The sequence below is a fragment of the Melospiza melodia genome, chromosome 6, assembly GCF_035770615.1.
Source record: "Melospiza melodia melodia isolate bMelMel2 chromosome 6, bMelMel2.pri, whole genome shotgun sequence".
Taxonomy (NCBI): Eukaryota; Metazoa; Chordata; class Aves; order Passeriformes; family Passerellidae; genus Melospiza; species Melospiza melodia.
In genome coordinates, this window is record NC_086199.1 from 20,796,282 (window position 1) to 20,809,629 (window position 13,348).

Sequence of the window (13,348 nt, forward strand, 5' to 3'; positions counted from 1 at the left end):
CTAATGTTCTTGTTAGGGGATCAATGAGCTTAAATGTGTCCTAGAGGGGTAATGTGAAATGGAAACACTCTGAATTGCCTTCCTGTTCAAATCCTTAAGGCCTAAGGATTTTTAAGACTTGTTATGTGACTTGACTAGAGAAAGAGAATCCAATATAGGTCATATATATGAAACATATGAATGTATAAAAAGTTTTAGTTTTCTCTAAGTGTCTGTTATATAATATTAAAGAAGTAGCAGGCAGGAAAAATGCTCTTTTAAAGTCAGTATTCCCCATATTTTCAATATGTATACTTTTGTTTTCCATAGAAAAGCTACTGTGACTTAGGTATTGGTTAGGTGTGCAGGTAATAGGAGGGGAAGCTTTCTTAAAAGCTGGTACAAGAAAAAAAATATTAAAATGTGCAGCAACTTTTTAACAAACTCAATTTGTGATTTAATTATATTTTAGAAATTCCCTCTTCTTTTGGCTTTGATCAGGTTTTGATGTCCTTTAGCCCTGTTCTTTTTTCCTCATATCCTTCCTGCACCTGATTTCCCATATATCTTGAACCTGTGATATCACTGGTGATGTTTCCTCCAGTTCAGCCTTTGGTTTTGTGGAGTTTACTGAAAGCTACAGAATAGCTGAGATCTTCATTTCAAGTATGATGCCAGGATGTCTGTTGTCAGAAGGTCAAGTGAGATATGTCAGAGTGCAGTATTTTGTTCTGTGTATCTCTGTATTCTCAGTGCACATCATATTCATGTAGGCTTGTTCTCAAATTTCCTATGCCAGCCTGCAGAGCTAAAACTGGCTTTCTGGATAGATTATAAGAACATAAAATAGCTTTCTGCAGACTGGGAGTGAACATACAGGTTTTCAGCTCAGCCCTAGCTACCAGAGTTTTTATTTCCCTGATTCTGCCAACCTTTTGTGAAAACTCACAATGCTCCAGCCTCACACAGAGTGGGGGTCTCAGCACAGTGACTCCCATACATTAGACCTAAGCAGATGGCTTTTGAGACAAATCTTTCTGAGGTTTTCTCAGAGATTCACAGGAAATTAGACCAATCCTTCCAAATCAGAAATTGGTAGACTATACTTGGCAATGAAAATCACTTGCTTCGTGAGAAAGGAAATCTTGTAGCTGATCCTGCCATGGAAGGAGCAACAGATTTTGCTAGCTGCAGAAATTGTCTGTTAAGTGACCCTTGCAGATCTTCACAGGTGGGCTGAACAGCAGTGCTAAAACTGTCTGCTTGCAGTTCATGTAAAGACTGAACACACCTAATGGAAAATAACACAACTTTGTCACCTGTGCTCCTCAAAGCACCTGAAAAACAGAAGTACATCTCTACTACAGGCTAATTTGATAACACCTAGGCTGGATGCCTGACTGAAAGTGCATGTAAACACAAGAGCTATTTTCTCAGGATATTTCTCCTGCCTGTCACAAACATCTGTATACCTCAGTATGGTGCTGCTTCTCTTTTGTCCAATACCGTGGCAAACAGTCCAGTATCACACCCAGCTCCTCCTGAGCAGATTGTAGTGGCCTCTTAATTTACTCTGTGTGACACTGGTGCTGAGCTGAAGTTCAGGTTGTCTTATATTTTATTGGGATGGATATCTCCAAGTCAACAGGTCAACAAGTTTCCCAGCACTATTTTCAGCAGTGGAAGTATATGGTAGGTGATGTGGAGAGAAGAAAAGTTCAACAGATTCCAATGGGACTTACTACTTAATGTTCATTGTAAGAGTTTTCTTACTATGTTTAGTTACGTATGAAAATCTTCCACTTGTATTTACTTTAAACATCAAATTCTAACTTCAATGGAACTTTCAGTATCTGAAAAGGAATTTCACAAGACATGAGTATGTTTTTCAGGTTTCAGAACCTGTAACTGTGACAAAGGAGATACTCATTAAAGTTCATGATTGCTGCTTAGAGATTTTTCTGTGAGTTGTTAAGGGAAGCAGAAAAATAATCATTGTCCTGTATCTTGACCTATGTCAATGTGAGGCAAAAGGAAGGTTTTCAGGCCACACAGCAGTCCTGTGTGGCTTCTAAAGCATTCCTTAATGTTATTGCCTCTGTTTTGGAGTGGATCATCACTCCTTGAGAAAAATCCTGCTGGGGTGACCCAGTGGTGAGATGAGATGTTTTTCTTTAAAGGACAGAATTTCCCCTCAACTGACCACTTCAGAGCAAACAACAGAAAAAAAAAGTCCATGAGAACTAGGTAAGTTTCCATTCCCAAACTGACTGCAGAGGAGGAGGATCTTCCTGTTGCATTAGTACTGTTTTAATCAATTTCATGTTGTCTCTCACTACAGAAGTGAATGTGCTGCTTCAGTGATTTGAACATTTACAATGCCAAAGCAGCCCAGGCTACTTGAATCTTTTTGTGGCCCCTCTCTTCTCCTCCTTTCTTTGTTTGGGGCCAGGTAAACAGATAAGTCATTACTGAGATTACTGCAGTCTGGATCATTACCCAGAATACCATCTGCCAGTATTTTGTCAAGCTTCCTTCTATTAAAAAGTCATTAGATGACATCTGACATTCATTTATGATTAGCAAATAAACCAGTTCACTTGACAGATAAATAGGAACCCAAGTAACTGTTTTTTAATTGTGACTACTACCATATGTTGTCACTCATGATATATTTAATCACTGATCATGCTCTAATTAAATGTATCTTAAACCTCTTTGTCTTGTCAACAGAAGAAAAAACAGATGGTAATACTTTGATGTGGCTTCAAGTTTACTGTAGATTTACGCTTTCACTGACACGAAATAAAGAACTAAATTTGAAAAAGAAATTATTGGTGTTATCAAGATGTACCATGCATGCATGTTTACTTCTGATATTTGGAGAACAAGAACTGTTGTGTAAAGTTTGTGATACTTGAATTTTGAAGGAAAATTCAGAAGTAATAGTAGTATTTTTATTAAGGAAAAGGGCTTTCACGTACTGTCTTAAAGGTTTTTGTGTACATTTGCTGAAATACCTATTTCAAATACAGTGGGCAACAAAAATAAAGGATATTCCCATTAAGTGTGTAAGTGTACTTAGACAATGTAATTTTTACTTTTAATAGAATGAAAGAAACCATTGCTAAGTTTCAAACTTAAGACTGTTTTATATCACCCTCTTTTTATTTTTCACATCTTAGTATGTTAAAAGAAATGCAGTAGAGTATCCTGAGGATAACTCTATCTGAAATTTAGTTACAACATACTACTTAGTTTGTTTTCTGACTCCTGGCAGCCTGAACCAGAGATGCACATGAGTCACAACAGAATGCAACAATCAGTGTCTCCTTCAGGGCAGTATGTAAGTTTACAAATAAGCCCATCATGTGATAAAATTTCTTAAGCATTTATGGGCTTAAAAAAATTAAATGTGGTTAACCTAAATACAACTGATATAATAGGACTTCACAGTTCATACTTTCCATTATTCATCACTCTCTTTTGAAACATAATCTTCTGTGAATTCTTTTTCCCCAGAAACATTCCAACCATGAAGTCTTTCCAAAGTTGTTGGGTTTTTTGTTATTGCCTTTTTTTTTTTTTGTGGAAAATGTCAAGACATTTTACATTGCTATTTCAGAATGTGGTAAAGAATAGAGATACATCCACACAGAGACACACAGACTGGTATTTTTCCCATGGTAAAAAAAGAAGACATGATCACACTCAAATAGGAGATGGCCATACCAAGCATGAGTGACATTTTTCACCCTATATGTTGTATATAAAACCTCTGAAGTAGAAATCTTCAGGAAAAATAACACTCATGTAAGCTGTTGAATACCTGCAGATGAGCATTTTTTTTTCTGAGAAAGCAAGCACATAATGGAAACTCTAATAGTACTTTCCAGAGGCTAGGACTTTATCAGTTTTCTGATTCTAAGGATGAACATGGAGGATGACTTCTTTAAAGGAAATATTCCATAAAAAGCCAGAACCTGTTAAAGGAAAATGTGTGCCATATAGTGTGTCTTTATTTTCAGAAGATTTTTTATGCCATGGGTGAAATCAACCCTATGGCCAGCCAAAATTTCATTATGACTATCTGTGTACTTATTTCTGTAGAATCTTGCTGAAACTAACTTTTTTTTTTTCTTTCTTCTGTGTTTTCCCTGCATCCCTAAATGGGCAAATTTGCCAGAATATGAAGAAATGAGTAAAAGTAAGGAAAATCCTGCAAGTGAATGTCTCCTTCATGAGAATCCATGAACTCATATACAGTATAAAGATATACAGTAATCCTACAGCCTCACATGATTGTTACCCTAAATGAACATGTTCTGAGAAGTGTTTTTACACTCTAGACACTCAAAGTCTAATCTTTAAGGAGGACATTGTACACTGACATTTCAGACAAGAAAAAATTTAGATAATTGTGATAAAGTTAAAACAAGCTGTAAAACAAAATTTTCAGAAAACTCATCTGACATTATCATAAGTTTAACTATATATCAATAGAAAGTCTGGAGTTTAAACAACAATATTTTAGTGATTACGCAACAATACTAACATGATTAGCAATCTGCATTAATAATTGCATTTCAGTGAGATGTAAACAATTTGATTATTTTTATTATTTTTGCAAAAGGTTTGTCTGAACCTTTAAACAAGTTTCAAATTTAATTTAAAGTGTGAGCACAGAGATAATATTCAGAGCAAACATAAGAAAAAAGCAGAAAAGAGATTAAATTTTTTGGCATCAGTCATCAAAATATCATAGCTTTACTTGCCTTGTTCTTGCCTTCAATCACTTGGAGTTTATGTTGGTCTGCAGTTTAGGAGGAAGGTAAGCCTGAGACAGGACCAAAGAAGAGAGACAGTCTTGGTATCAGCAGTGTAAAAGTGTTTAAAAAAATTAGCCTTTTCTTTGTCTTAAATAACTGAATGTCATACTCCTGGAGACTCCTGAGTCTCTGGAGTGTCTCCTTTAAAAAAAATCATTGCCTTTATAATGGGCAGCTCTCCAAGCATTTGTCAAAAGATCAGACCTTTGTGCACACATGCACACACAAAACAATATCTAATTGTGCCCTAAGGAGGCTAACCAGTACAAAACCCATTAGACATTATATACCTATCTCACATAGAAGAGCAGGTTTGGGAAAACAGTAAAAGAACTGTTTTTACTATTTCCATAATATATTAAAAGGATTTTGTATAGTTGTTTTTTTTTTTTTTTTTCATCATCGGTTGGTATCAGTGAGAGGACAAGAACACTCAGCTGATTGATTTTTGTTCATAATCTTCCAACACTGCTGCAGTCACAGGTCCAACCCTTCTAGGGCATCCTGTTGCAAAGTGACTCAGGACTACTTGGTGGATGAAGAACTGGCTGGCTAGCCTCACACAAAGACTTGTGGTCAATGGCCCCTTGTATATGTAGAGACCAGAGAGAAGTGGTGTCCCTCAGGGGCTGAAGTTTGCTGACGGCACCAAGGTGAGTGGTGCAGTTGACACATTGGAGGGAAAGGGTGCCATCCAGAGGGACCTTGACATGCTTCAGAGGTGGGCAGGTGCAAACCTCATGAAGTTCAACAGTGCAAAGTGCAAGGTCCTGAAACTGGGTGACAGCAATCCCAGACAAACCTACAGGTTGGGCAGAGAAGTGACTGAGAGCAAGCCTGTGGAAAAAGGCTTTGGGATGATGGTTGATGAAAAACTCAGCGTGACCATCAGTGTGTGCTCGCAGCCCGGAAAGCCAACCCAGTCCTGGGCTGCATCAAAAGACACGTGGCCAGCAGGATGACAGAGGTGATTCTGCTCCTCCACTCTGCTCTTGGGAGACCCCCCCTGAAGCGCTGCACAGAGTTCTGGTGCCTCCAATAGGAAGGACATGGAACTGTTGGAGCAAGTCCAGAGGAGTGTCACGAAGGTGGTAAGAGGACTGGAGCACTTCCCCTATAAAGACAGGCTGAGAAATTTGGGACTGTTCACCCTGGAAAAGAGAAGGTTGCATAGAGACCTCATAGCAGCATTCCAGTATCTGAAGCTGGAGAGGGACTCTTTGTCAGGAACTGTAGTGATAGGACAAGGAGCAATGGGTGCACACTGAAAGAGGGGAGATTTAGGCTAGTGTTAGGAAGAAAATCTTTATTATGAGGCACTGAAACAGGTTGCCCAGGGAGGCTGTGGACGCTCCAACCCCAGCAATGTTCAAGGCTGTGTTAGATCTAGTAGGAGGTGTCCCTGTCCACGGCAGGGGCATTTGGGACTAGATGATCTCTGTAGTCTCTTACAACACTTAATGTTCTAAAATTCTCTGATTCTAGAGAGAATTCCCTGGAGAACAATTTCTAGGGCTCTCCATTCCAGTTCTAAGTGATGAGACACATAACTACTTTCCATTAGTATTTACAAGTTCAATTACCTTCATATGAATGTTCTTGGTTTGTTTTTTTTTTTTTTTTTTTTTCTGTTGGATGAAGGTTTCTTTCCCTTTTTTCAATTTTCTGAGACGCCCAATCTCCCTTGTTATTAACTAAGAATCATGCAAACAAACAAAAGGCCTTTATCCAAGCTTTCATCCAACCCAATTCTCCCACGTTTCCTGTTTCTCAGCCCTTTCCTTTAAACCTTAGACCACACTGAGTAGTCCAAAAATCTATTTTAAAAATCGCTTACATATAAATAAAGTTTTAGAGTAGTTGTAGGATCCCAGGTGGGAAAATCAATAGCCAACATTCTGTCTTGGTCTTTTGGAAATAGATACTTGCAAATATAGTTGAGGGGTTTTTTGCTTGGGATGCATCCAAGCTGACATTTTGTGGTCTATCTTCTGTAAAAAAAATATATGTTAAAGTTGCCACTGTAGGTCTTTGAAGGAAACTGGTAATTCAGACAACAATGCATACTAAATACTAACTGAATATCTTGTTATGCTGTGGAAGTTACTTGTACAGTGTTAGTTGATACTGGTAACAGTTATAATAAGAATTCAGATTTTTGGACTTATTCCATAAAAGATGAGAATCTTTCCTCTCCATCACCTCTTCAATAATACTCAAGGAAGCAAGGGAAATGTAGCTGTTCTTTTGGAAGACTGTTTTATTTAAAAATAAATTTTTATTTCTTGCAACACCACATAGCTCCTATTTCAATTCTTGTTGTTCCAGGCCTGACGTAATTCCTGGACAGTTCTTTATGCATTTATGTAATTATGGATCTCTACCTTTCACACAAAAGGCACAGGTAGGCCCTGTTGCTTAAGCAGCATTCTGATCCATGGGCATTTTTCTAAGAGTTTGGGTTTGTTTTTTTTCTGAAAAACTAGGCAGCTGCAGGATGTCAGATGATCAGTGGCCCGGCAGTTGGAACCGTGCTCTCTGAATTGGTATTGCACTAGAGATCCTCCAGCACATGTCTGGAGACTGCTGCCAGGCAGGCCTCGGTGACCCTGGGCACTGCTGAATTTCTGCTAAGCTTGCACAAGAGGAGTGGTATTTCCCCACTCTCTTTCAAAGTATTCAAAGTTTGCGCAAATCTCTTTTTCTTCCTTGCATTTGCCCAGCTCTTGCCAGGCAGGGACTGAGGCCTGGGTGTTACAGCTGCAGTCCTGGCACTCTGGGCCCTCATGTGAAGCTCGGGCACGGCCTGGCTCTTGCTGCCCTCCTGCAGCAGGTGGTCAGAGCACAACTGCTGGCAAGCGTGGTGAGGGCTGCCTGGGCGGCACGTGCTGAGCTGTGTGGAAAAAGGGTCACACCCAGTGGAACTGGCATAACTCTAACCCAAACTTTGAGAAATACTGCATCGATTTGCCAATGACTTACCAAGTATATATCCTATGGCTTGAAAACAAATGGCACTGTCAGAACCTGTGTTCTCATATAGGGAACAAAGTACTGCTGTTTGTCTTGGTGGCCCTCAGTTTGTAAGGCCTACAGATTTCACTGATTTTTAACTGACTCTTGTGAAAGTGCTTTACAATGTTTTTTTTTTTTTTAATTCTTGACACAATATGTTCAAACATTACTACCCTTTACTCCTTACCCTAAAACACATGTGCACATCCACACATGAAAAGGCATCACATGCTCTTTGTATGTTAAGGGGCTGAATTTCTAATGAGTACAGCTCCCATACAACTAATTTCATAATGATCAGATTCCCAGAAGAGGCTGACATGCCAGTTCTGTGAACTGGAATAAATGAGACTGAGATTTTGCCATTAGTGTTTTGGGAGCTCTCTGAGTATTCAAAATATGAGAGCTTTGCTTTATTGCTGCATCAAACAGACACTAAGCCAAAATCAAAAATATTTGGAAATTATGTTATAAGAGCCTTGGTTTCAGATGTCAGGCATTAAGGAAAAGCCCCTAGACTTATTCTTGTCTTCCTTGATACAGGTTAATGCTTCTTGCTTGTCTTTGAATGGCAGCAGGCTCTGGACCAGTCCCTTTTCTTGTTTATGCACTGGCTGGGATGCAGATTAGAAGAAATTCAAAGCAAATCCCATCAGACCTGTTGAACCCCTGCCTTCCCCTGGGGTTTGTCATTCAGTGAATGCCCTCCCTTTAAGCTCTCCCCATAAAACTGAATTACTGGTTCAGTACAGGAAAGTTATGGGCTGTTGTTTTTTTAACTGAAGAGAGAAGGCGGAGCTTATACCTAGCCAACAGGAGGTACCTGCTTTATATTTACCTGGAGCTGATCTGTCTTCTGCTGGTTTTGGTAAGTAAAAAGATACATGTATGCATTAGTTGGAACAAACAATACATCCTCAGATACTAGTGATCCGGGATTGTTTTTGTTAGACCAAGTAGAGCTGTGCAGTTCCCCACAGAGGGACACAAACCTTGGAAAAGACTTGATCTTTGACTATTATTTGTGGCTGGGCCAGTCATGATTTTCAAGACAGAGAAAAGTTTTGAAAGAAAGTGAATTTTCACAGCAAAATGTCAACTACAGCACTACCAAAGTTGAGAATGGAAGACATCTTTGCAAAGGAAACCCCTACAAACCTACCCTAGTCTGTTTGGCACTCTGTGAGAGCAGAAATAACATGCTCAGTTCATTTAGTACTATGTTTTACTCTTATTTAATAATAGAGTTATTTGAGAGGAAACTCTCCCACCTTCCTTAATTTAGCAAATAATTACTAATTGTTAAATTAAACCTGAGGCAGGTGTAGATTTACACTGCCCTGAAACAGCAGGCCACAAAAGGACTCTGATTCCTATGGTAGAGTTTCCAGCTGAGAGCTTGGCTGTGAAGCTGCCTCTGCAGAGACACAAGAAGAGGCTTCATTTTTTAGTATTATTTTGCATAAACGTCTGGACAAAGTGCAAGGTATGTGCTCTTGAAAAAGACTTGGGCTATTCTTAAGGAAGAGGGGGTGGTACTGAATATCTTTTGGGCTTATATTTTGGGTTCCTTTCAAGTCTGGAAGGCCATATTGCTTATACCAAATCAATTACAGACAATATGGTGGCAGGGACCAGGAAATTTAAAGAGGATAGGAGCTTTTATTTCTTTTCATATACATTGCCCCCTAGCCTACTTCTACTGCATTCTGTAGGATAACTTTTTTTTTAGCTCAAATATATTTGTGCTTTCAGTGCTGATGATCCATTCTGCCCTGTGAGGGCATCTAAAATAACAGTCTTTAAAACAACATTTGGCATTCAAGCAAATATCTCACAACAAAGATAATAGCCAGTTATCATCCCTTGTTTCAGGCTGACTGCCCTCAAATTTTTTCAGATTAAATCTGTGATGGTCATGGCCCAGGGTGTATCACAGACTTCCTGGCTTTGTCTTCAGGGTTATTGCAACAGTTGTGCTGTGAAGGAACAATGAGGTAGTGGGAAAGGGCTCTCATATCTGGGGTATGACTTCTTTGCTACTGGTACCTAATCTTGGAAATTGTGTGTGAGGAGACTTGGTAATGTGGCTACAGTTCAATGAGTGCTTTACCTCCTAAAAAGTGGAGTACTCTCAGAGATAGTTGTTAGCTTTGAGAACTCCTAAAGGCCTTTAAAACTCTGGGTGACTTGCTTTGCATTAGCTAATACTCTGCGTATGCGTACAGGAAAACCTGAGCACAGAGTCAATCACTAGGGGTTTTATCAAGGTCAAATAATGAATTAGTTGTAGTGATTAATTGCATCTCACCTCTTAATTCATGAGCAATGAGAGAATCATACTGTCTTACAAAGTAATTCCCATGCCTTTCCTTTATTACGCCACATTATTTTCCCATGGACCTCCTTGAAAGCTGAAGGGTGGACATGCTGTTTTCCAGCCTTTAGTCAAGATTTGCAAGGAGTCAGCTGTGCATTTAATGTCTGTCCTTGTTCTGAGACAGTGAATAGTTGTTTAGCCTGGAGAGCCAAATAGCTCTGGGGCAAAGTAATCGGTCTCCATGCATGGTTTGTAACTAATACTATTGTAATAGAGAAGAAACACGAAGCTCTGAATGTTTCTTTCCAATACTATGGCACTCAAGCAAGCAGGATATGTTTGAGACATGACAACTTCTTAATCCAAAGAGTCTACATGATAAATATGAAATAATAGGCTAGAACCTGCAAAAGCATCTCCTGCCTTCCCCTTATTATATAGTGCTTTCATACTTGCAGAGAAGCAAATTTCTAGAATGTCATGCATCTGTCACAGAGAGGGGATTTCCCCCCCCCGCTCTGTTGTCAACATAAAAAAAGGATCAAAAATCAAGGGTAAAAACACTTTCAGATTTCTGTGTTCAAATTGAGGTTCTGCCTTTTCTTCGGCTGGCTAAACTCTGTGATTTGCTCTTTGGAGTTTCTCAGCATCAGTTTATTAATGTATGTTTTCATGCAGGGAAAAAAGGCAGGAAATGCACAGCTGAAATTACAGTTGTTTGACCTAGTTTGTGAAGTCCTAGGCTGTGAGTCTGTCAGCCTCTCAAGTCCAGCTCTGTGAGAGGAATCACCTTTAAGAGATGTGTTAGTTGTTCATATTATGTTTGATTTATGAGAGAAGATTCTAAATCTTGTTTAATTTTGGGATGCTGAAATAGAAAGATGTTAACAGTCTGAAAAAATTGTGTGACATGCATACTAAGAAGAGAGGGGTCAGGAGAAAGGAAATATTTAGGAGTGGAGGCAGGATAAATATAAGCAAATGAAAACTGATATGGACCATGATAAGAAAAATCCTGAAAAATTAAAATGCATTCAGCTGAGTTGCAAGTACAGTTGCATAATCCTAGCTCTTTAGGACAGCCAATATTAGAATAGACAAACACCAGAAACCTACCTATATATCTATAGGGCGTATCTGTAGACTATCTAAAGAATCTCCCTACATGCATTTTAAAGCACTTCACACTGCACTGCTAGAAAGGGGATTTGGGGCAACCTGCTGAGCCAGGGAAGTGGTCTACATGGCCTATGTACATGTTCTGAACAAAAACTCTGGAGCCCAGTTGTCTTGCTTTATCAGATCACTGTGATCACTTTGCCGTGCAAATAGGTGGGATTTCCTGGGAGCACATCCTTATAAAACTTTTCTTTCACTCCTCCTACCCAATGTTTCCACATAATCTTACAGCTATCTGAACTTAAACTAGATTTTCAGATGCCCAAAGCTAGCTGAACCTGAAGAAAAGTGGCACCACCACTTTCTGCCATGCAGAAAGCACTCATAGGTCATCACATTCCAAAGCTGAACATACCACTTGGTTTTCCTATGCAAACCTGATGTATGTGTTAAACCTCATGTCTCTTTTACAATGAGGGTTTGACTTTTCTCTATTGTATCTAGCGTGGCCAATAGAATTAAAGTTAGCTCCAGTACCAGTGGGCTAATTTTCTTTTAATTATTAATCCAGTTGTCTGCGAAATAGTGGCTTTAATCACTGAGGAGAAAGTAAATTTAGGTCCTTTCCAGCTTTGAGGAGTCAATAGATTTGCTAAGCTTGAGTAATTTTATTTTATTAAAGTTATTGAAGTTAGCAGGCAGAATTCAGCCTTTACCAAGGTTTTGTATAATACTTCTGTTGCCTTACACACTGCCTGTTGCTAACAGCACACTGGCCTAATCTGAGGTGGCTCAGCTTCTGGAGTCTGCAGGCTGAATTAGTTGCAAAGGACTTAAGACACATTGCCCAAATGTGAGGCTTTTTTTAGATGGTAAAGTCATCCTTGCAGTTTAAGGCTAGAAATGGATATCCAGACAAACATCCCTGAACTGGAGAAGAAATATGGATACAAATTTTGAAACTAATATTTTTCTCCACTGGAAAAGAACCCCCTAATTTTCTATTTATCCTGTTCTTCCTTTCCCTAACAAAGCAGTATTTTTCTGATCATGTGAATTTTATTTACTGACTACCAAGTAATTGCATGGTGAGTAATTGGATGGCTTTGCAGCCCTGGAAATGGAATGCTGACTGCTTAACCTGTAGGTGAGTGTTCCAGCCCTGTGCTGTCCCAGCAGTGAGGGCAGATTGTTTTCAAATGCTGGCTGCATGACGTGACGTGGTGGGATTCAGCCCAATGGAGTCAAGTGTGTGCTTCCCAAGGAACCACTTAGCTCTGTTGGCAGCCTTGGGAAGGGAGCAGGACAAAATGGTTCTTAGGAAGAATGGCTCCTACTAGCTACCCATTGTCTGGACAGACTGTGTCTGTGGCTATCTGAGAACACAGAAGTACTTGTAGTAATCGAAATCTCAATTTGTTCATGCTGAGTACCTGCCGAGCTCTGTTATCTTTCACTGACAGTAGATGAAAATTAAATATTTGATTTAGCTGCAGGACCTTAAGTAACTGCCTGAATCACTGCTGGAAAAGTAAATAAGATTTTAAAAGAAAAATTTGTAGCACAGAAACTGCCAGAAGGAAGCAGTATGCAGCTCCACTGTGGCTGAAAGAGGGGAACAATTCCTGCCATTTTTCAGCAGAGGATCTTTTCTTTCTGACCCAGCAGCAGTTGATTAGTTACCCTGAGCTGTTGTAATCTGCACCAAGTCCCACTAAAATCCCTGGGTTTTTGCTTGAGAAGGAATGGTGAAAAATGCAGCCCAGCTGTTACAATACAGAAACCTACAAGAGCAAATCTTGTAAAAGAAGCCCAGTACAGAGAGACCTTTTATTCACATGGATAGAGTTTTTTCTCATTTTCTTTCCTTTTTCTTTTTTTTTTTTTTTTTATACTCCACAGAGCTTTTCCCTCCTATAGTTTTTTGCAAATCTTCTCCCCGTTGTTGCTGGGAGATTTAAAACAAACAGCCAAACAACCAAGAGCATTTAATGAACTCTGAATTGCCTTGCTGAGAGAATTTCTAGGTTTCCCACTTCCCCAACTGGCCTAAAATCACAAAAATAACCTCATCTTGTTATAATCC